Below are 25,255 nucleotides of genomic sequence, written 5' to 3'. Positions count from 1 at the left end.
CAGAGCACTGAAAGACCTGAATCGAAACAAAGCCCCAGGAGTAGACAACATTCCATTAGAACTACTTACAGCCTTGAGAGAGCCAGTCCTGACAAAACTCTACCATCCTGTGAGCTAGATGTATGAGACAGACGAAATGCCCTCAGACATCAAGAAGAATATAATAATTCCAATACCAAAGAAAGTAGGTGTTGACAGATGAGAAAATTACCGAACTATCAGTTTAATAAGTCACGGCTGCATAATACTAACTCTGATTCTTTACAGACGAATGGAAAAACTAGAAGCCTCGGGGAAGATCAGTTTGTATTCCATAGAAATGTTGGAACACGTGAGGCAATACTGACCCTACAACTTATCTTAGAAGAAAGATTAAGGAAAGGCAAACCTACGTTTCTAGCATTTGTAGAATTAGAGAAAGCTTTTGACAATGTTGACTGGAATACTCTCTTTCAAATTCTGAAGGTGGCAGGGGTAAAATACAGGGAACGAAAAGCTATTTACAATTCATACAGAAACCAGATGGCAGTTATAAGATTCGAGGGACATCAAATGGAGACAGCGGTTGGGAAGGGAGTGAGACAGGGTTGTAGCCTCTCCCCGATATTATTCAATCTGTATATTGAGCAAGTAATAAATGAAACAAAAGAAAAATTCGGAGTAGGTATTAAAGTCCATGGTGAAGAAATAAAAACTTTGAGGTTCGCCGATGACATTATAATTCTGTCAGAGACAGCAAAGGACTTGGAAGAGCAGTTGAACGGAATGGATGTCGAATTAAGTCAGGTGATGCTAAGGGAATTAATTTAGGAAATGAGACACTTAACGTGGTAAAGGAGTTTTGCTATTTGGGGAGCAAAATAACTGATGATGGTCGAAGTAGAGAGGGTATAAAATGTAGACTGGCAATGGCAAGGAAAGCTTTTCTGAAGAAGAGAAATTTCTTAGCATTTAGTATAGATTTGAGTGTCAGGAAGTCGTTTCTGAAAGTATTTGTATGGAGTGTAGCCATGTATGGAAGTGAAACATGGTCGATAAATATTTTGGACAAGAAGAGAATAGAATCTTTCGAAATGTGGTGCTACAGAAGAATGCTGACGATTTGATGGGTAGATCACATAACTAATGAGGAAGTGTTGAATAGGATTGGGGAGAAGAGAATTTTGTGGAACAACTTGACTAGACAAAATTGAGTTTAATATTCTAGCCCAGTGATGCAGGACGTAACAGATAGCAACAGATATTGTTCTGCCTGAAGAGGGAATACTTAGAAGAAATGAAGCCTACGCCACAGTGATGCACAGCATCTTCTCAAGAAGTAACGATAGTTTAGCGATATGGAAACGCTTCTGTGGTCCGACTTTTTCAGTCTTCGAAAATAACTCGTATAAATAGGAGGTATTCACGAGAGAAATTTGAGGTATTTTGACAGAAGAACATTCCCGTTTGGGACTTTTTAAAGTGAGGAGTCTGTGTCAGGGATGTGGCTGCAGTTGGACGGACTGGCGCCGCATTGTAACGCAGCTGGCGGTGGGAGTGGAAGCAGGGAAGTACCCAGCCTCAGCCACTTCCAGCCATGGTTCCCCGGCTGGCCGCCTCGTCAGGTACACAATACACCTGGTAGGTGGCGCTGGGCTAGACTGGAGGCGACGGGCCAGTTTTCAGTTTCGTCTTGAGATACCACGTGCAGGTGTGATAATGTGCACTGCATTCGTTATCAGGGGAAACAAAACTGGCGTTCTACGGATCGGAACGGGGCATTGTCAGATCCCTTAATCGGGCAGGTAGGTTAGAAAATTTAAAAAGGGAAATGGATAGTTTAAAGTTATGTATAGTGGGAATTAGTGAAGTTTGGTAGCAGAAAGAACAAGACTTCTCGTCAGGTGAAAACAGGGTTATAAATTCAAACTCAACTAACGGTAATACAGGAGTAGGTTTAATAATGAATTTTAAAAAATTGGAATGCAAACAAGCTATTGTGAACAGCATAGTGAACGCATTATTGTAGCCAAGATAGACGCGAAGCCCACACCTACCACAATATTACAAGTTTATATGCCAACTAGCTCCGCTGATGACGAAGAGATTGTCGAAATGTATGGTGTGATAAAAGGATGGAGCCCAAAATGTAATAGTTATGGGGGACTGGAATTAAATTGTACGAAGGAAAAGTAGTAGGTGAATATGTACTGGGGGAAAGGAATGAAAGAGGAAGCCGCTTGCTAGAATTTTGCACAAATCACAACTTAATCATAGCTAACACTTGGTTTAAGAATCATGATAGAAGGTTGTATACAACGAAGATGCTTAGACACACTGGAAGCTTTCGGATACATTATGTAATAGTAAGACAGAGATTTAGGAACCGAGTTTTAACCTGTAAGACATTTCCAGGAGAAGTTGTGGACCCTGACCACAATTTATTGGTTATAAACTGTACATTAAAGCTGAAGTAACCACAAAAAGGTAGGGATTTAAGGAGATGGGACCTCGATAAAAGGAAAAAACCAGAGGTTGTAGAGAGTTCCAAAGAGAAAATTAGAGAAGTGTTGACGAGAAGAGGGGAAAGAAATACAGTAGAATAAGAATGGGTAGCTTTGAGAGATGAAATAGCGAAGGCAGCAGAGAATCAAGTCGGTAAAAAGATGAGGGCTAGTAGAAGAGATATTAAGTTTAATTGATGAAAGAAGAAAATATAAAAATATAGTAAATGAGGCCTGCGAAAGGAATACAAACGTCTCAACAGGAAGTGCAAAATGATTAAGCAAGAATGCCTAGAGGACAAATGTAAGGACGTAGCGGCATACACTATGTGATCAATAGGGTCTGGACACCTCCAAAACGTAGTTTTTCATTTTAGGTTCATTGTGGTGCCACCTACTGCCATGTTCTCCATATCAGCGACCTCAGTAGTCATTACACATCGTGTGACAGCAGAATGGGGCGCTCCGCAAAACTCACGGATTTCAAACGTGGTCATATGATTGGATGTCACTTGTGACATAGTCTGTCCGCGAGATTTCCACACTCCTAATCATCCATAGGTCCACTGTTTCCGGCGTGATAATGAAGTGGAAACGTGAAGAGACAGGCACAGCACAAAAGCGTACAGGCCAACCTCATCTGTTGGCTGACATAGGCCACCGACAGTTAAAGAGGGTCGTAATGTGTAATAGGCAGACATGTATCCAGGCTATCACAAAGGAATTCCAAGCTGCGTCAATATCCATTTCAAGTACTAGACAGTTAGGTGGGACGTGAGAAATCTTAGATTTCATGCTCGAGTGGCTGCTCATAAGCCACATATCACGCGGTAAATGCCTAACGACGCTTCACTTGGTGTAACGAGCGTAAACATTGGCCGATTGAAGACTGGAAAAACGTTGTGTGGAGTGACGAATCACGATACACAACGTGGCGACCCGATGGCAGGGTGTGAGTATGACGAATGCCCGGTGGACGTCATCTGCAGGCGTGTGTAGTCCAAACAGTAAAATTCGGAGGCGATGGTGTTATGTTGTGGTCGTGATTTTCATGAAGGGCGCTTGCACCCCTTATTGTTTTGCGTGGCACTGTCACAGCACAGTCTTACGCAGATGTTTTAAGCGCCTTCTTGCTTCCCACAGTTGAAGAGCAATTTGGGGATGGCGTTTGGATCCTTCAACACGGTCGAGCACCTGTTGATAATGCAAGGCCTGTGGTGGAGTGGTTAGACAACAATAACACCCTGTAATGGACTGGCCTGCACAGAGTCCTGACCGGAATCTCATAGGACACTTTTGGGATGTTTTGCAACGCCGACTTCGTGCCAGGCCTCAGCGACCGACATCGATACCTCTCCTCAGTGCAGCACTCCGTGAAGAATGGGGATTGCCATTTCCCAAGAAACCTTCCAGCACCTGACTGAATGTATGCCTGCGGGAGTGGAAGCTGTCATCGAGGGTAAGGGTGGGCCAACACAATATTGCATTCCAACATTAGCGATGGAGGGCGCCAGGAACTTGTAAGTCATATTCAGCCAGGTGTCCAGATAGTTTTGATCTCATAGTGTATATCATAGATGTAGATGTAGACATAGATCACTATGGCTAAGATACACACTACCTACAGGAAAATTAAAGAGACCTTTGGAGAAAAGAGATCCACCTGTATGAATACCAAGAATTCAAATGGAAAACAAGTCCTGAGCAAAAAAGGGAAGGCAGAAAGGTGGAAGGAATATATAGAGAGTCTATAAAGGGCGATGTACTTGAGGGCAATATTATGGAAATGGAAGAGGACGTACCTGAAGATGAAATGGAACATTTGATATTGCGTGAAAAATTTGAGAGAGCACTGAAATACTTAAATTGAAACAAGGCCCCAGAAAAAGACAGTATTCCGTTAGGACTACTGATAGCCTTGGGAGAGCCAGCCGTGATATGTCTCTTCCATCTGATGAGCAAGATGTATGAGACAGGCGAAATACCCTCTGACTTCAAGAAGAATATAACAATTCCAATCTCAAATAAAGCATGTCTTCACAGGTGTGATAATTACCGAACTATCAGTTTAATAAGTTATGGGCGCAAAATACTAACATGAATTCTCTACAAACGAATGAAAAAAACTGGTAGAGGCCGACCTCGGGGAAGATCAATTTGGATTCCATAGAAGTGTTGGGAAAAAAATGGTTCAAATGTCTCTAAGCACTATGGGACTTAACATATATGGTCATCAGTCCCCTAGAATTTAGAACTACTTAAACCTAACTAACCTATGGACATCACACAACACACAATCATCACGAGGCAGAGAAAATCCCTGACCCCACCGGAAATAGAACCCGGGAATCCGGGTGCCGGAAGCGAGAACGCTACCGCATGACCACAAGTTGCGGAGAAGTGTTGGAACACTAGAGGCAATATTGATCCTATGACTCGTCTTACAAGATAGGTTAAGGAAAAGCAAACCTACGTTTTTAGCATTTGTAGACTTAGAAAAAACTTTTGACAGTGTTGACTGGAATACTATCTTTCAAATTCTGAAGGTGGCAGATGTAAAACACGGGGGGTGAATTTGTATAGAAACCAGGTGGCAGTTGTAAAAGTCGAGGGGTATTGAATGGAATCAGTGACTGAGAAGGGAGTGAGACAGGGTTGTAGCCTATCGCTGATGTTATTCAATCTGTATACTGAGCAAGCAGCAAAGGAAACAAAAGAAAAAATTGGATTGGGGATTAAAACTTTGAGGTTTGCCGACGACATTTTAATTCTGTCTGAGACAGCAAAAGGACCTGGAAGAGTATCTTAATGAAATGGACAGTATCTTGAAAGGAGGATATAAGATGAACATCAACAAAACCAAAACTAGGAATGTTGAATTATATCAGGTGATGCCAAGGGAATTAGATTAGGAAATGAGACACTTAAAGTGGTAGATGAGTTTTACTGTTTGGGGAGCAAAATAACTGATGATGGTCGAAGTAGAGAGGATATAATATGTAGGCTAGCTATGGCAAGGCAAGCATTTCTGAAGAAGACAAATTTGTTAGCATCGGGTGTAGATTTAAGTGTCAGGAAGTCTTTCCTGAAAGTATCTGTATGGAGTGTAGCCACGCATGGATGTGAAACATGGATGACAAATTTTTAGACAAGAAGAGAGTAGAAGCTTTCGAAATGTTGTGCTACATAAGAATGCTGAAGATTAGATGTGTAGATCACACAACTAATGAGGAAGCACTGAACTGAATTGGGGAGAAGAGGAAATTGTGGCACAACTTGACTAGAAGACTGGATTGGTTGGTGGGACACGTTGTGATGTATCAAGGGATCACAAATTTAGCATTGGAGGGAAGTGTGGAGAGTAAAAATCGTAGAGGATCACCAAGAGATGAATACATTAAGGAAATACAGAAGGACGTAGGTTGCAGTAGTTATTCAATGATGAAGAGGCTTGCACAGGCTAGAGTAGCATGGAGAGCTGTATCAAAATAGTCTTTAGACTGAAGACCGCAACAACCACAACATTCGTAAAAAATATCTGTTGATTAGGATGTGCCTTGCAACTCGTAAATGGGTATAAACGTATTTCATTCTATGACGCTGCTACAGGTCCTGTACATAGGATAGGCTGTTACAGTTGCAGTGTAGCATCCAGGGGGTTGGAATCCCTCCTTCCTTACGGAAGAATTTGTCGACTAGGGTACTCTCAGTATCTATTCGCCGGTTGCAAGCTCTCTGTGGCTGTAGTCTGCCTGCCGCCACTGCTGTCGCCTCCTGGGTCCGCTGCCAGCTGCTTGCCGCTGCCTCTGTAGTTCGCCATCGCTGTCGCCGTCACTGTTCCTATGCTGTTGCTTCGCCTTTTTCTTCATCAACCCCCCCCCCCCCCATCATTTTCGTTTCCTTCCTTGGCGCCACCTGTCGTCAGTAGGCACTTGTCCATTTAAACATGAACACCCCAACCACCACTGTTATCCGAACCTTCCTTTCCCATGCCCCCACCATCATTTCCTGGAGTTCCTCCTCCAGCCCCATCCTTATGTCCAGCTGCACCTCATTACTGTTTCGTCTCCGATCTCCTCCACCATATTGTATCCCCACATATATCAGTCCACTCCCACTCACTCTCACCCTCAAGAGTTTCCCTCTCCCCAGTTGCCCTACAACCCCAGCACATCCTTCATCTGCCTGGGTCCTAGCCCTCTGGGCCACAGTAACCACTCCAGACAATACACTGACACCTCCACAGGTGTACATCTCTGGACCTCCAGAAAGGCCTGCCTCCTATCAGCTCCAACCCATCCTTCTTCCCAGGTCGCACTCAGCGGAAAACCCCTGAACGACCTTGTGTTGACACAGCTCCTACTCCTCCACCAAAAAACAACCACCCACCCCACCCCTTCTGATCCCTCATGAATAACACCCTATCCGCACATGCCAACCTCCACCATGCACACTTTCATCCTCTCCCACCCCAACTCCAAGTTCCTTGATGCCCACCCCCTCAGCTTAGAAATTTGCAAATTCTTCCCCAATGCCCCTATTTCTCATTACTTGCAAGGACATCAAATCAACCAATCCCTCACTCAACACTGAACTCCTCAAAAAGGTCTCTTGTGTCACCATTGGCCCTATGCCACACTTACACTTTTCCTTACCTCCTACTCTCCCTGCCAGGCGCAACCTCCTTTCCATCCTCCAACCCTCACCACAATAATCATGAAGCTTAGCCCCATGGTCAGGGAGGTAGTGGTGTTGGCCAAACTGAAAACACAGCCTGCACTTGAAACCCATTCTGCCTGCCGCATTTGCAGTGACTTCAACCCCACCTTCCTCATGAGTATCTTCACAAAATCCTCCATCGACCATCAACTCACCCAGTTATGACACCCTTCAGGAATCGCCTCTTTTTTACATGTCTGCTGGGCTGCACCAAGTGTCTCTATGACACAGTTGGAGTCATTAGACAAGATCATTTTGCTGAGACTCCTGCTGGCATCCTACTAGGGTCTCACTGTGGAAATTCCTCTGGGTGTCCAGCAGTCTTTCCACAAGACAAAACAGATTGCTTGCTGTAACTCTCCCACCTTGGTTCTGGAACACAGTAATTGCTTCGCTATTGAAATATAATACTCATTCTGCAGCCGACTGAATAAGACACTCCCACTGCCTTTATGTTATTGCTCCGCCCCCCCCCCCCCCTCCCAACGACATGGCTGCTAGACTACTACAAGAGTTTCCATGACTCGTTAGTGTCTTGGAGAGATGTCAGCTGAGACTCTGTAGTATGCGAGGGTGAATAAATTCAGTTTCCCATTGTCAGTGTGAGAGGGCGAGAGTTACAGTAAACTGGCAGAGGAGCATCAGTTATAAGCTACTGCACACGCAGGAGAAGTTCCATACTGTGGCTGTAGCTGAATGATAGCGCCAGTATCATAGACACGCACAAGCAGAAAGACTCCAGCAAAGTCCTCAAGCCATATGCAATAGCGCAGCATCCATCTAATGGCAATGCAGTTCCTGAACGCAGCGTTAGTGTCTTGGAGAGACGTCAGGAAGAGATTGAAGTATGCAATGGCAAAGAAATTTCTGTATCCCATCGTCAATGTGAATCTGCGTGGGTTACAGTAAACCACCAGCAGACGATTGGTTACAACCCACTGGACATCCAGGAGAGGTTCCATACAGTAACAGTAGCCGAATCCCAAAGCGAATATCATAGATATTTACTAGCAAAAAACTCCGACAATGTCATTGAGGCATCTGCAATGGCGCAGTACCCACGTGGTAGAGATGCAAATCCTGAGTATTGTGTTAGTGTCTTGGAGACACATTGGCAGAGATTATGTAGTATGCAATGCCGAAGCAAATTGTGTGTTACATCGTCCATGTGAGGCTGCGAGGCTTACAGTAAACCTGCAGCAGTGCATCGAGTACGAGTTACTGGACACGCAGGAGAGATTCCATGTGGTTCCTTAGCACAATGCCAGCTCCGGTATCATAGAGATACATTAGCAGAATGACTCGGACAATGTCCTTGAGGCATATGTAATAGGTCAGAATCTATCTGATGAAGATGCAGTTATTGAGGGCAGCATTAATGTCTTGGAGAGATGACGAGAGAGAGTCTGTAGTACGCAATGAGCGAAGCAATTTCTGCGACCCATCGTCAATGAGAGGTTGCGAGGGTTACAGTAAAAGGCAGTGGCTGAACAGTCACAAGCTCCTGGACACCCAGGAGAGGTTCCATGTGGCAAACGTAGTGCCAGCGCCAGTATCATAGATATACACTAAAATAATGATCTCAACAGTGTCCCCTAGGCATGTGCAATAGTGAGGCACCCATCTAATGGCGAGGCAATTCTCAAGGGCAGGATTAGTGTTTATGGGAGACGTCAGCAGAGAGCCTATGGTATGCAATGCCGAAGGATTTCTGCCCCCCTGGTGAATGTGCGGTAGCAAGGCCTACAGTAGAACACCAGCAATGCATCGGTTACAAGCTACTGGACACACAGGAGAGGTTCCATGTGGTATCATAGGTATACACTCGCAGAATGACTCCGTCAATGTCCTAAAGGCGTATGCAATACCGCAGGACCAGTCTGGTGATATGCCATTCCTGAGGGCAGCGTTAGTGTCTTGGAGAGATGTAATTTGCAATGGCGAAGCAATTCCTGTGTCCCATCGTACTGTAACAGAAAACCAGCAGCAGTGCTTCAGTTACAAGCTACTGGACGAGCAGGAGAGATTATATGTAATTTCCATAGCCGAATGCCAGCGCCTTTATCATTGATACATACTAGCAGAAAGACTGTAACAATGTCTTCAGGCATATGCAATAGCGCATCATACTTGTGATGGAAATGCAGTTCCTTATAGCAGCATTAGTGTCTTCGAGAGACGTTGGCAGAGAGTTTGTAGCATGCAATGGCAAAGCAATTTGTGTGTCATATCGTCAATGTGACGGTGCAAGGGTTACAGTTAACTGGCAGCGCTGCATCAGTTACAAGCTACTGGACACCCAACAGAGGTTCCATGCAGTAACGGTAGCCCCAGTCCATCGCAAGTGTCATAGATATACGTTAACAGAATGACTGTGACAATGTTTTCGAGTCATGTGCAATATTGCAGCACCTGTCTCGTGGTGAGTCAATGCTCAAGGGCAGCATTAGTGTCTTGGAGACATGTCGGTAGAGAGCCTCTAACATGTAATTATGAAGCAATTTCTGTGTCCCATGGTCGAACTGCTAGTGCTAGGATTATAGTAAACTGGCAGCAATGCACCGGTTACAACCTACTGGACCTCCAGGAGACGTTCCATATGGTGATCGGAGCCAAATGCGAGCGACAGTATCATAGACATACATCAGCAAAATGACTCCGACAATATCCTAGAGTCATATGGAATAGCGCAGACCTGTACTGTGGAGATGCTATCCCTGAGGGCAGTGTAAGTGTCTTGAAGAGACGTCGGCAGAGAGCCAGTAATACGAAATGGTGAAGCAATTTCTGTGTCCTGTTATCAATGTGAGGGTGCAAGGGGTGCAGTAAACCTGTAGCGGTGCATCCATTACCAGGTACTGGACATGCAGGACAGGTTCCATGTGATTACCTCAGCCAAATGTCCTCGAGGTATATGCAATGGCGGAGCACCTGTCTGGTGGAGTTACAATTCCGAGGGCAGCGTTATTGTCTTGGAGAGATGTCAGCTGGGAGCCTGTAGTGTGAAAAGGCGAAGGAATATCTGTGTCTCATCGTCAATGAGAGTGTGCGTGTGTGGGGTATGCTAAACCGGCAGGTGTGCACCAGTCACAAACTGCTGGACACCCATGAGAGGCTGCATGCGGAGTCAGTAGCCAAATGCCAGCGCCGGTTTCATAGATGTACACTAACATAATAGTCCAACTATGTCTTCGAGGCATATGCAACAGGTTAGCAGTCGTCTGGTGGAGATGAACTTCCTAGGCCCATCATTAATGTCTTCTAGAGACGACGGCATTGAGCCAGTAGAATGTGTTCTTTCATAACCGTAAGCAAAGGAACGGAGATTCAGAATGCAAACCAGAGAAGGTGGTGAGAAAACGTCCGAAAATGACGCGTTGAATTTTACCGAGCTGTGCCAAGAGTGACACCTGGAAGAAGTGAATATAAGCGCCGCTACTGTTGGCTAAAGCCGCTCAGATCGCCTCACAGTACTGACATTAGTGGAACATATTTGCAGAGCGTGCTACAAGAAAAGCTAGTTGTGATTGTTATCAGTTATTTGTCCGGACATCGACTATAGCGATAACTATTATTGTTTGCATGTTACTTGCGATACCGATGTAATTCCAAACTTAAGTACTGTCATATCTGTTTTATAGATATAAAGCTACTAATGTTATTAGTTAGAATTGTCGTAAAGCATTCTGAGGACAAACCATCATTTAGACACCCTGTAAGCAACGAATGGGCATCACCCCACAGTATGCAATGGCGAAGCAATTTCTGTGATCCATGGTCAATGTGAGGGTACGAGGGTTACAGTAAATCACCAGCAGTGCATCTCTTACAAACTATGGGACAACTGGGAGGGGTTACATGCAATGACATAGCGAAAATCTACCACCAGTACCACAGATATACGATAGCAGAATGATTCTGACAATGTCCTCGAGGCATATGCAGTAGTGCAGCAAGAGTTTAGTGGGGATGCAATTCCTGAGAGCAGCATTAGTATCTTGGACAGACGGCAGTATAGAGCTTTGGCGAAGCAGTTTCCGTCCCATTGTCAATGTGAGGGTGCGAGAGGTACAGTGAGCCGCAGAAGTACATCAGTCGCAAACTACTGGACACTCAGGAGAGGTTTCATGCACTGACCATAGACGAATGCCAGCGCCAGTATCATAGTTATACACTAGCACAATTACTCCAAAATTGTCCTCGAGGCATGTGCAATGTTGCAGCACCTGTCTAATTCCGTCTTCAGGTATAGCGTTGCCATTTGTGTCTTGGAGAAATGCTGGGAGAGAGCATGTAGTATGCAACTGCGAAGCAATATTTGTGTCCTCCCATCAATGTGTGGGTGCGAGGATTACAGTAAACAGGCAGTGGTGCATCGGCTACAAGCTACTAAACACCAAGAAGAGTTTCATAGCAATGACTGTAGCTGAATGTCAGCACCAGTAACATAGATATACACTAGCAGAATAATCCTGACAACCTCCTCGTGCCATAGGAAATTTCTTGGCACCTGCCCTACTGCAAGGCAATTTCGAAAGGCAGCATTAGTGCCTTGGAAAGACGTAGGCAGAGAGCCTGTAGTACGGAATGGCGAAGCATTTCTGTGTCCCATCGTCAATAAGAATGTCGGAGCGTTACAGTAAACTTGCAGTGGTGCATCAGTTACTTGCTACTAGACACCCAGCAGATTCCCATGCAGTGACCACAGCCGAATGTCGAAGCAAAAAAAAAGTGGCTCTGAGCCCTATGGGACTCAACTGCTGTGGTCATTAGTCCCCTAGAACTTAGAACTACTTAAACCTAACTAACCTAAACATCACACACATCCATGCCCGAGGCACGATTTGAACCTGCGACCGTAGCAGTCGCACGGTTCCGGACTGCGCGCCTAGAACCGCGAGACCACCGCGGCCGGCTCGAAGCAAGTATCATAGATACACACTAGCAGAAAGACTCCAACAGTGTCCTCACAGTGTATGCAATATCGCAGCACCAGTCAAATGGCAAGGCAATTCCCGAGGACAGCTTTAGTGTGTTGGAGAGACATCGTCAGAGAGCCTGTAGTATGAAATGGCGTATCAGTTTCTGCGTCCCATCATCAACATGAGTGTGTGAAGGTTACAGTACACCATCACTGGTACATTAGTTACAAAACTGTAGGACACCCACCAGAGGTTCCATGCGGTGACCATAGCCGAATGCCAGTGCCATTATCATAGATATACACTAGCAGAATGACTCTGACAATGTCCACGAGGCAAATGCAATAGTGAAGCAGCCGTCTGATGGAGATCCAATTCATGAGGGCAGCAATAGTGTCTTGAAGAGACGTCAGCTCAGAACCTGTAGTGTGCAATGGTGAAGCAATTGCTTTATCCAGTTGTCATTCTGAGGGTGCAAGTGTTACAGTAAACTGGCAGTGGAGCATCGGTTGCAAGCTACTGGACAACAAGGTGAGAGGTTCCGAGTTGTGACCGTAGCCAAAAGCCAGTGCCAGTATCATAGACTACATTAGCAAAATGATTCTGACAGTGTCCTCGAGTCATATGCAATAGCACAGCACCTGTATGATGAAGAGGCAGTTCCTGAGGGCAGCATTAGATTCTTGGAGAAATGTCAGATGAGAGCCTGTACTATACAGTGGCAAACCAATGTCAAGGTGAGGCTGCGAGGCTTACAATAACCTGGCAGTGGTTCATCAGCTACATACTGCTGGGCACCCAGGAGAGGCTCCATGCAGTGACCATGGCCGAATGCTGGTGCCAGTATCATATGTATGCAACAGCCAAATGACTCTGACAATCTCATCGAAGCATTTGCAGTAGAGTAGCTCCTATCTGATGGAGATGCCATTCCTGAGGTTACCTATAATGTATTGGAGAGGAGTTGGCAGAGAGCCTGTAGTATGCAATGGTGAAGCAATTTTTGTGTTCCAATGTCAATGTGAGTATGTGAGAATTACAGTATAAGATCAGCGGTGCATTGGTGAAAAGTTACTGGACACCCAGAAAAGGTTCCATGTGGTTACAGTAGCCGCATGTTGGCGCCAGTATCACAGATATGCACTACCAAAATGTCTCTGACAGTCTCCTTGAGGCATATGCAGTAGCGCAGCACCTTTCTGATGGAGAAAAAATTCCTGAAGTGAGCGTCAGTGTCTAGGAGAGAGGTCAGAACGGAGCCTGTAATATGCAATAGCGAAGCAATTTCTGTGTCCTGTCGTCCATGTGAAGGTGTGAGGATTACAGTAAACTGGCAGCAGTGCTTCAGTTACAAGCTATTGGACACCCAGGAGAGGTTCTATCAGTGACCATACCCAACTGCGAGCGCCATTATCATAGATATAGACATTCAGAATGATACCGACAATGTCCTCGAGGCATATGCTTTAGCACAGAACCCATGTGATGGAAATGCAGTTTCTGAGGGCAGCATTAGTGTTTTTAGCAGACATGGGAAGGGAGCCTGTAGTATGCAATGGAGAAGTAATTTGTGTGTCCCATTGTCAACGTGACTGTGTGAGAATTACAGTAAACCAGCAGCAGAGCATTGGTTACAAGTTGCTGGACACCCAGAAGAGGTTCCATTCAGTGATCATAGAAGAATGTCAGCGCCAGTAGCGGAGAATTGCAATTACTGAGCCCGTGTTAGTGTCTTAAAGACGCTGTAGTATGTAATGGTGAAATTACACACATCAAAAAAAGTTTTGCATCTACTCGGTTACGAAAGTTCTGGAACCTGTACAGAAAATTGGAATAGAGATCCACATAAACATTATTTCCACACTTTTTACTGCCCATGAAAACGACACACTGCATATTGTACCACCATATAACGAGACCTTCAGAGGTGGTGGTCCAGAATGCTGTACACACCAGTACCTCTAATACCCAGTAGCACGTCCTCTTCCATTGATGCATGCCTGTATTCGTCGTGGCATACTATCCACAAGTTCAACAAGCCACTGTTGGTCCATAATGTCCCAATCCTCACTGGCGATTCGACATAGATCCCTGAGAGTGGTTGGTGGGTCACGTCGTCCATAAAGAGCTTTTATCAATCTATCCCGGGATGGTTGACAGGGTTCATGTCTGGATAACATGCTGGCCATTCTAACGAGCGATGTCGTTATCCTGAAGAAAGTCATTAAGAAGATGTGCACGATGGATAGTTCAAATGGCTCTGAGCACTATGGGACTTAACATCTATGGTCATCAGTCCCCTAGAACTTAGAACTACTTAAACCTAACTAACCTAAGGACAGCACACAACACCCAGTCATCACGAGGCAGAGAAAACCCTGACCCCGCCGGGAATCGAACCCTGGAACCTGGGCGCGAGAAGCGAGAATGCTACCGCACGACCACGAGCTGCGGACCACGATGGATGCGCAATTTGTCGTCCATGAAGATTCCTCTCCAATATTCTGCTGATGTGATTGCACTATCAGTTGGAGGATGGCATTCACATATCGTACAGCCATTACAGCGCCTTCAGTGACCACCAGTGGCGTATGCTGGCCCCACATGCTGCTACCCTAAAACAGCAAGGAACCTACATCTTGCTGCACTCGCTGCACAGTGTGTCTAAGGCGTTCAGCCTGACTGGATTGCCTCTAAAACCGTCTCCGACGATTGTCTGGTTGAAGGCATCTGCAACACTCATCAGTGAGGAGAACATGATGCCAATCCTGAGTGGTCCATTCGGCATGTTGTTGGGCCATATCTGTACTGTACTGCTTAGTGTCATGGTTGCAAAGATGGACCTCGCCATAGGCGTCGGGAGTGACGTTGTGCACAATTTGAGTCGTAACACAACGTCCTGTGGCTGCACGAAAAGCATTGTTCAACATGGTTGCGTTGCTGTCAGCGTTCCTCTGAGCCATAATCCGTAGGTAACGGTCACCCACTGCAGCAGTGACACTTGGGCGGCCTGAGCGAGGCATGTCATCGACAGTTCTTGTCTCTCTGTATCTCCTCCATGTTTTGGTTCACTCAGAGACACAGTTCCCTTGGTGAGAGCCCTTCCTGGCACAAAGAAACAATGCGATGATATACTATCCACAGTCAATGTCTATCTTCAAGAGTTCTGGGAACTGGGGTGATGCAAAACTTTTTTGATGTGTGTATTTCTACATCCCATCACCAATGTCAGGGTTGCGAGGTTAAAGTAAACCGGCAGTAGTGCATCGGTTACAAGCTATTGGACATCCAGGAGAGGCTCCAGTATCATTCATATACTCTAGCATAATGACTCTGACAATGTCCTCGAGGCATATGAAATAGCGCAGCATCCGTCTGATGGAGATTCAGTTCTTGACGGCAGCATTAGTGTCTTGGAGAGACGTCAGCACAGAGCGTGTAGTATGCACTAGCAAATCAAATTCTGTATCCTACCGTCAATATGAGGATGTGAGGGTTACAGTAAACCAGTAGCAGTGCAATGGGTGGAAGCTACTGGACACCCAGGAGAAGTTCCATGCAGTGTCCTTACCAAAATGCCAGTGCGAGTATCGTAGATATACTCTAGCAGAAGAAGCCTCGACTATGTCCTCTCCTTCTGCTCACCACACGTTTAATGGTGAGGCAATTCTCGAGGGCAATAATTGTGTCTTCGAGGGATGGCGGTAGAGAGCCTGTAGTATGCAATGGGAAAGCAATTTCTATGTCCCATCATCAATGTGACGATGCGATTATTGCAGTAAACCAGCAGTGGTGCATGAGCTACAGACTACTGGACACCCAGGATCGGCGCCATGTGGTGACCATAACCAAATTCTGGTTTAAGTATTATGGATATACACTAGCAGAATGACTCAAAGAATGTCCTCGAGGCATATGCAATATCGCAGCACCCAACTAATGGCGAAGCAATTCCTGAGGGCAGTATTATTGCCTTGGAGAGATGTCGGCAGATGGCCTGTAGTACGAGGGTGATATGAAAAGTTCTTGGAATCACCACGAGAGGTCAGCACTAGCGCAACGGGTTGTTCACGTGATATTCATTGGACTCTTACCTGTAAACACGTGCCACGTCAGTGCTCTTGAAAGAGAGCTGTGGTGGTGACGTGGCTCTGTTGTTGCTCCTGCGAAGTGATTTGCGAAGAAGGAAAAAAATCTAGATTCGAGCAGTGATTAAGTACTTTGTAAAGAAATGCATGAAAACAGAGGACATTCGTGTCGATTTCCAGAATACACTGGGGGACTTTGCTCCTTCATATTCAACAGTCGCCAAGTGGACAAACGAATTTAAATTTGTTTGGGAGAGCTTAGATGATGATCCGTGCATTGGTCAGCCAAGATGTGTCACTACACCAGAAATCATAGCGAAAGTGCACAAATTGTTCACAGAGGATCGCCGATTGAAAGTGCGTGAAACTGCTCGTGCTTGCCAGGTTCATGTGAAAGGGTATATCCTATTTTAACTGAATAATTAGAAATGAAAAAATTATCTGCAAGATGAGTGCCGCGACTCTACACTGGATCAAAAACGCATGAGAATGGGCATATCTGAACAATGTTGGGCTCGTTTTAGGAGAAACGAACAAGATTTTTTGCACTGGTTTGTGACCACAGATGAAACTAGGGTGCACTACTATACCCCAGAAACAAATCAACAGTCAAAGCACTGGATTGTCAGCCACCAAAGTAAGCAAAAGACAATTCCGGGCGGGAAAGGCCCTGGCATAAGTTTTACGGACTGCGTGGTAATTACTCAGGTGCCTGGTGAGGACTGTGACCTCACCAAATGGATCGCGTGTGAAGCTAGGGATTGATGAGCTCCCACAGAAGACGCCGAACCTGAGGGTCGCTGGTTCGATTTCAGAACGCAGCACTCGGCGCCTCACCGTAGTCGCTTGTTAATACACAACGAGCGAATTCACAAGGAGAAGACCGCGCCGCTGTCGCACTGAGTCACGAGCACAGTGCTGAACTGGAGAACAAACCGCCGGCGCACCGCTGCAACACGAGCCGTCGTCGCATCAGCCGTCACCGGAACCTTCACTCTACGAGTCCGCCGCGAGGAACTCAGCGAGTTAAAAAACACTGTATTACTCTGTTTGTTCGAAGGGTCTTTTGTCTCAATAAACGACTGCTAGTGAAACCACCAATGTTTCTCTCACACCTCACCCTCTAAGCCAAGGAAAGAGCCCACTGCACCGCCCACACAGTGTCGTTCTCCCTCCCGCCATCCCTGACAAAAAATGACCTTTGGTCTGCTCTGTCACTGACACGTAATATCTAGTGTCACTAAACCTCGACCCACTACTGTGGAAGAAAGAAAGAAATTCGTGTGTTATATTGTTGATTGTACTAGATTTTGGTCTTCAACTTGTAATTTGCATACGATCTGTGTAAATGTTATCTGTTGTTAACGTTTTTCATGTTAAATTCATGTACTTCCTCGTTCCACGATCGCGGAGATCTGATAGTCAATTTGATCCTAATGAACAAGGCATATAAAATAAAATAAAAATAAATAAATTACTTTCCAAAGCGAAATTTTCGTTTTCCATTGTTATGAAATTCCTGCCAGGTTAAAAGTGTGTGAACGAGAATCGAACTCGCGACCTTCACCGTTTGCGGGCAGGTGTTCTACCAGCTAAGTTACCCAAGTATGACTCGCGACCTGTCCTCACAACCTTACCTCTGCCAGAACCTCGTCTTCTATCTTCCAAATTTCACATAAGCTCTCCTGCGAATCATGCAAGACCGGCATTCCTAGAAGAAAGAAGTTTGCGGACTCATTGCTTGGCTACAGCCAGGGACTATACCACGACCCCGCAACATCCTTTCTTCCAGGAGTCCAGGCCTCGGAAGTTTCGCAGCAGAACTGTGTGGTTTGGAATGTTCACTGAAGCCCCCAAAAAAATTGCTGTAGCCATGCGTATTCAAATGCGGAGATATGTAAACAGGCAGAATTCAGTGCTGCGGTCAGCAACGCCCGTATAAGACAACAAGTGTCTGGTGCAGTTGTTAGATCGGTTACTACTTCCACAATGCCAGGTTATCAAGGTTTAAGTGAGTTTGAAAGTGGTATTACAATCGGCGCACGAGATTTGGGATACAGCAAAAATGGCTCTGACTGCTATGGGACTTAGCTTCTCAGGTCATCAGTCCCCTAGAACTAAGAACTACTTAAACCTAACTAACCTAAGGACATCACACACTTCCATGCCCAAGGCAGGATTCGAACCTGCGGCCGTAGCGGTCGCGCAGTTCCAGACTGTAGCGCCTAGAACCGCTCGGCCACTTCGACCGGCTGGGATATAGCATTTCCGAGGTAGCGATGAAGTGGAGATTTTCCTGCACGACTATTTCAGGAGTGTACTGTGAACATCAGGAATGTGGTACAACATCAGATCACCAACATCGCTGCAGCCGGGAAAAGATCTAGCAAGAACGGGACCAACGACAACTGAAGAGAATCGTTCAGCATGATAGAAGTGCAACTTTTCTGCATGTTGCTGCAGATTTCGATGCTGGGACATCAACAAGTGTCAGCGTGCAAACCATTCAACGACACATCAGCGATACGGGCTTTCGGAACCAAAGGCCCACTCGTGTAGCCTCGATGACTGCACGACACAAAGCTTAACGCTTCGCCTGGGCCCATCAACACCGACAGTGGACTGTTGATGATGATGGAAACACGTTGCCTGGTCGGACGAGTCTCGTTTCTAATTGTATTGAGATGATGGACGTTCATGGGTAACCTCGTGAATCCGTGGGTCCTGCATGTCAACAGGGGACTGTTCTAGCTGGTGGAGGCTTTGTAATGGTATGGGGCATGTACAGTTGGAGTCTAGCTGGTGGAGGCTCTGTAATGGTATCGGGCATGTACAGTTGGAGTCATATGGGACCCCTGATACATCTAGATACAACTCTGAGAGCTGATACATACGTAAGCGCCCTGTGTGATCACCAGCAGCCATTCATGTCCATTGTGCATTATGACGGACTTGGGCAATTCGAGCAGGACATTGCGACACCTCACACGTCCAGAATTGCAAACAAAGTGGCTCCAGGCGCACTCTTCTGAGTTTACACACTTCCTCCGACCACTAAACTCCCCAGACATGACATTATTGAGTATTCTGGGATGCCTGGCATCGTACTTTCACGAACTTAGGGACAGCCATGCGGGATTCACGGTGTCAATTCCGTCCAACACTACTTCAGACATTGGTTGAGTCCATGCCACGTCGTGTTGCGGCACTTCCGCGCGCTCGCTGGGGCCCTACACCATACTGTGCAGGTGTACCAGTTTCTTGGGCTCTTCACTGTATTCGATGAGATACTGCCGCTGTGACGGTGTTGTTCTCGGCGGAACTGTCCCGGACAACACAAACCATTTATGCTACTACTATTATCGGTGTACAGATCGTTTAATTATACGACCATAATTGTGCTCATATCCTCGTAGAGTAAACAAAGGCAACGGTGACATGACGCATTTTCCAACAATACAGGGGGTTCTTCGACGTCCCGTGTCGTTTCTTAGCAACAGTCTGAGTCGAGTCGAACGGAGAGCAACGTGAATGGCGCTGTCCTCATCCAGCGAATCTGAAGAAATCGTGAAATGCAGTAGGTGCACGGGCGACGATAGTGGCCTCTGGTAAGTCATTAATTAGCATTTGATTTCCGACAATCCCTGGCAGCTGACACAAAGGCCTTAAATCGATTGCATCTTTCTGCACACGCGCAACATTAATTCTCACATCACATGTATTGAATGAATGTGGAGATCTTGAACACAGCCGTTATATTCGAGGTAATTTAATTTTCCAAATCCGTCGTCGAGACCGTTTACCACAGTTCGTCTAAAGCAGTTTGTGTTGGAGAACCATTAACCTCATTAATCTTGCAATTAGAGTAAGATCGAAATACTACAAATTATACGTGTTCCTACTGAGATGCACATGCCACGTGCTTACCGTATTAGCTCGCGTAGATAACGCTCGACAAGCGTAGTACATCGCGATGCTGCCGTGAAACACACGTTTTCCATCCCCCTGTCGTAAGAAATAATATACTTTCTAACGTATTTTAAATAAATGTCAGGCATTAAGCTCTATTTTGAGTCAAATCTAGCGTCCGATTCCACCTACAGCTTTGACCAACGACACCCCGAGTGAAGGACGCCATGAGTTTACGATGCGAAGGATGGAACTGACTTGTTATTAAATTTCATCTGTGGTTGTCTGTACCGTAAACTATGCTGTTTATTACAAAAATATCGCGATATCCCAGGTTGGGTTTCCGAATACGGCACCATTTACAAAGGTGGGGTTGACCAGAAACTTAAGAGCACAGCTGCGACTATCTGCAGTTACCGGTATATATAATCCTGCTTCTCACAAACATTTGGTTGTTTTTCTCCGAATGTGCCATCACTGCCGAGGGTGAGATTAGGCAGCAACCCCAAGAGGACAGTTATATACGTCAATTATAGTTCTTCATCCCACAGTTCGTTATTTGTCGTGGTTTTTCATTGCTTGTTGTTATTCCTTTTAGGATTATTTGTTTATTTATTTACTTTTTGTGTCTATATACCGTAGGTCAAATCACATTGTCGATTCCAACGTTAATTATGTTTCCCGTTCTTCCAGTAGCATAACGAATGATACGAAAAAATTAAACGTTTGACGAAATAACTAACAGCCAATAGAAATCATGAAAATAACGGAACATGGAATCAAAAATTAGAGTGATACCATTCATGACAATTCTCAAAGAATGTGCAGTACACACCTGCAACATCAGTTGTACAGAGAGTAACATGAAAACAGAAATCGTATAACTGTGAAGTCTTTTAGAATTTTCATGCGTGATACCGCTGAAATTTATAACTGCACGTTCCATTATTATGTCATTTTCATTAAGGGTGGCTCCCCAATTCCCTTAGGATTTACCTGTATGGTATCGCTTTCTGTACTAATGCAAAAAAGCGATTAATAGCAAGCCTTCGAATCGACAACTAGAACTGACCTATACAGCCCACTTCTGGTTATCGATTGTTCAAATGTGTGTGAAATCTTATGGGGCATAACTGCTAAGATCATCAGTCCCTAAGCTCACACACTACTTAACCTAATTACCCTAAGGACAAACACACACACCCATGACCGAGGGAGGACTCGAACCTCCGCCGGGACCAGCCGCACAGTCCATGACTGCAGCGCCTTAGGTTATCGATTCCAAGATTTGTTATTTTTTCGTTACGTGTGTAGTGACTTTTCTCTTAGAAATTCTGTGTTGCTTTCTTCTTATTTCCCGCTAATGTCCTGCTTACGTTCCTTTTGCAATCTCATTTTGCAGTTCTTGTGTTAGATTTTAGTTTGTGCACATTCAAAACTCCACCCCTCCGTTCAAAACTCCACCCTCATAAGATTCGATACTTCTTATTAAGACCTGCCGCTATTCCACAATATTACGAGTTTATTATGAGTGATGCTGCAGTGAACTTTTAAGATAGTCTGTGGTTCTTTCACTTCCTAGCGTAAGTTATAATAATAATTCAGGGCCGGCCGCGGTGGCCGTGCGGTTCTAGGCGCTGTAGTCCGGAACCGCGGGACTGCTACGGTCGCAAGTTCGAATCCTGCCTCGGGCATGGAGGTGTGTGATGTCCTTAGGTTAGTTAGGTTTAAGTAGTTCTAAGTTCTAGGGGACTGATGACCTAAGATGTTAAGTCCCATAGTGCTCAGAGCCATTTGAACCATTAATAATTCAGGCACTGAGAACCAGAAGGGCCCAAAGCACATATGCAAAGTTTACGGAAAAACAGGTACTTGTGAAAATGAAGTTTGCAGGGAAACCACCAGTGTCATAGGTTTGACCCTTTTTTTTTAACATCCTTCCTATAAAAGCCATGTAATATTTATTAACCACCAGCCTCATAGGTTTGACTTGTTTTTTTAACATCCTTCCTATAAAAGCCACGTAATATTTGTTATTATTATTATTGTTGTTATTCTTATTGTTAATTTACAAAATTTTTGTATATAGGCTAGAGACAATAGTTTCTTTTAATTGTAGTATAGTTTGTACTTAACGTAAAACTAGAATCAGGACATAAGTAACAGACACTTAATGCACCACACATATAGTTGTGACCTGTCCCAACACGTCATATTCCTCGTTGTCATCATTTTCATTAAGCACGTTCTGTGGCTTGAGGCTCAGACGAAACTGTCTGTTCACTTTAGGCATGAGTTGTAGTAGTTTTGTCATGTCTACGTGTTTCAAGTTTGATATAGTATTTTATTAAGAGTTCGTGTTTCAAGGTTGGTATTTGCTTCCACCTATTGGGCACTAGGATTTGCGAGGCATCTACACACTGTGGAGAAACAGCAAATTGTGGTCTCCCTCGATGTGACTTGCAGAAAATGGTGGCCTCCCACTATTCCAATGAAGAATACGTTGCTTTGAACAATGTTCACGGAAACCCGTTGAAAATTTCATCATTTCAAAATTTCATTGAAATGAGTCCGGCCTCGCAGGTCGACAGGGATCGTGTGCCGAGTCGCGATCAGCACGGAAATTGTTGTGCCATTCCACAACGGTAGCTTTCCACGGACATGCTTCCCGATACACACTCTTCATACTCCGATGCATGTCTACCGGCGTTTGACCTTCAGAAGAAAAGAACAACAGCACGTTGTTCCTCTTTGGACGCATTTGGTGATAGCGTCGTCATAGTTCACGTTTCAGCATTTACTACATACACGTCGGAAAGACACGAATGCTACATCAGTCCCTCGCCTACATGTCGGTGCTTATATACTCGCATCGGTGTTGCGCTACATTGCATATACGCTGCAGTAACGCCTTCAGACGTAAACTTTTTGATCGGACCTTGTATAATGATAATATTCCGTAGAAGTGGGAAATATCTCGTTTTCTTGATGTTGGCTAGCACATACTCTGAGCATTTTAGACAAGAAATCAATGTGAGCCCTTAGTCGGTCGTTCACTGCGTTATCATTTAAACTTATTGTGTTGCCACTGGGTAAACAACTGTCAATTATGAATGATGTGGACTGCTGAGTGTTCCCTTTAGTCTTTGACACATTTCCTAATTCCTGATACCACACCTTGTCATGAGACTACTTTTAAAACCCACATACCCAATAGGAATAAATCGTGAATGGTCCAGAACCAAACGAATCACGTGTAAATATTGATTTTTATGTGAATAAACAAGGGGTTTAGCAGAAGTTTATTTCTTTAATACGCAGGTCTGTAACAAAGAAAAGAAAGTAATAGCTATCGGTGTGACAAACTGTCGGCTAAAAACTTCAGGCTGCAGCGCTGAGACACCCAAGTTCAATTGTCGAATCTGTAGTCTTTATAAATAGTGTCATATCAATTGATGAAAAAATTTGCGGGGATTATTTCTGTAAACATACAGGCTGACAGAGGGCTAGTGCAATCGACGTTGTTGTTTACAAAACAATACATTGCTTCAGTTAATATATTTGATTTTTAGTTCATGTCAAAATTCTGTACGACTGATGGGCAACTTTCAGTCACATTCGCTACGAGATTGTTTTTCCCGCCACGTATTATTTACTCTTTGAGTGTTTTCCCGCGACGAACAATTGCTCTTTGAAAGGCTTATGTATACGAGCTGCTGTGGCTTTGCGACACTTGTGTTGTTTGCTCTGTCTTCGACAGTCACTTAACGAGGCGAATTTGAAGCTTCCACTATTTTATAACAGAGTTCTACAACAGAAGCTCTTATTGTAGGTTTCCAGCGCCCGCCGGCCAGGGTGGCCGAGCGGTTCTATGCGCTACAGTCTGGAACCGCGCGACCGCTACGGTCGCAGGTTCGAATCCTGCCTCGGGCATGGATGTGTATGATGTCCTTAGGTTCGTTAGGTTTAAGTAGTTCTAAGTTCTAGGGGACTGATGACCTCAGAAGTTAAGTCCCATAGTGCTCAGAGCCATTTTTCCAGCGTCCAGCAGAAAGTTTTCTCGGCGTAGAGGTAAGAGATAATCAACTCTTGTAGCGCAAGAGGAGACTGACACGTGATCGATAGCGGTGGTGCTCATAAGTAGTTGCGAAAATGTGTGATTTTTATGTTCGTCGAGGATGTTAAGGCTGTTGTGTTTTTGTTAGACGTGTCAGTATATGTGAAAAACGTTAAGTGGTTGTACTACACGCAGTTTCTCGTGTTCTGCAACCTCTGCGGCACGCCATTTCCTTCACGATCAATCATAGTCAAAACCCCTATTGTAACTGAAATGGTGCTTCTTTCGGTTGTCAGTGGCTTGGAATAGATAAGAAACTAGTTGAGTTTGTCTTTAATGTCGCTGACCCATATTAAGTTTCTGATCAGTTTTGTGTTCATAATCTACTGTCTGACAAGTTAATAGTCGCAGCTTGCAAACATTGTGTTGATGGCAGTGACTGCCTTGTACGTTTAGTACCACTCAGCTGGTGCAGTAATTCACTGGAATACGTTCTGTTAATCCTGGCACTATTTGCAACAAATGTAAATTATTTGTAAGCAGGTCGTGTAAAAGTTTCATGTGGTCATTTATGACAGTGTTTACCCTCTCTCTGTATGTCTGTGTGTGTTTCCCAGAATCGTATTAAGTTAATTTTGAGCCCCCTCTTCCCCCCCCCCCCCCCCATAGCCCCTCCCCCTCTTCACGGTCTAAAATTAGCTTCGAATCCAACAGTACTTAAATCAAAAATTCGGATTCCTCTCTTACAAGTTTCATGTCACAAATATAACGCAGGTTTCTACCAGTTCACCTACATCAACATCTACATCATACTCGGCACGGTGAGTGTCGTAGGGTACTTTCGGTACCACTATCTGATCCCTTCAACCCTGTTCCACTCGCGAGTAGTGCGTGGTAAGAATGATTGTCGGTAAGCCTCTGTATTGGCTCTAATTTCTCGAATTTTCTCCTCGTCGTCAATACGCGAGATGTTTGTGTGTGGAAGTAATATGTTGTCCGACCTCTCTTGAAAAGTGCTGTCCTGAAATTTCAGTGTAAATCTCTCCGTGATGCACAGCGCCTCTCTTGTGACGTCAG

This window comes from Schistocerca gregaria, chromosome 11 (assembly GCF_023897955.1).
Source record: "Schistocerca gregaria isolate iqSchGreg1 chromosome 11, iqSchGreg1.2, whole genome shotgun sequence".
In the NCBI taxonomy this organism is placed as follows: Eukaryota; Metazoa; Arthropoda; class Insecta; order Orthoptera; family Acrididae; genus Schistocerca; species Schistocerca gregaria.
The sequence above is the reverse complement of the archived record's forward strand: the minus strand, read 5'-3'. Positions refer to the sequence as shown.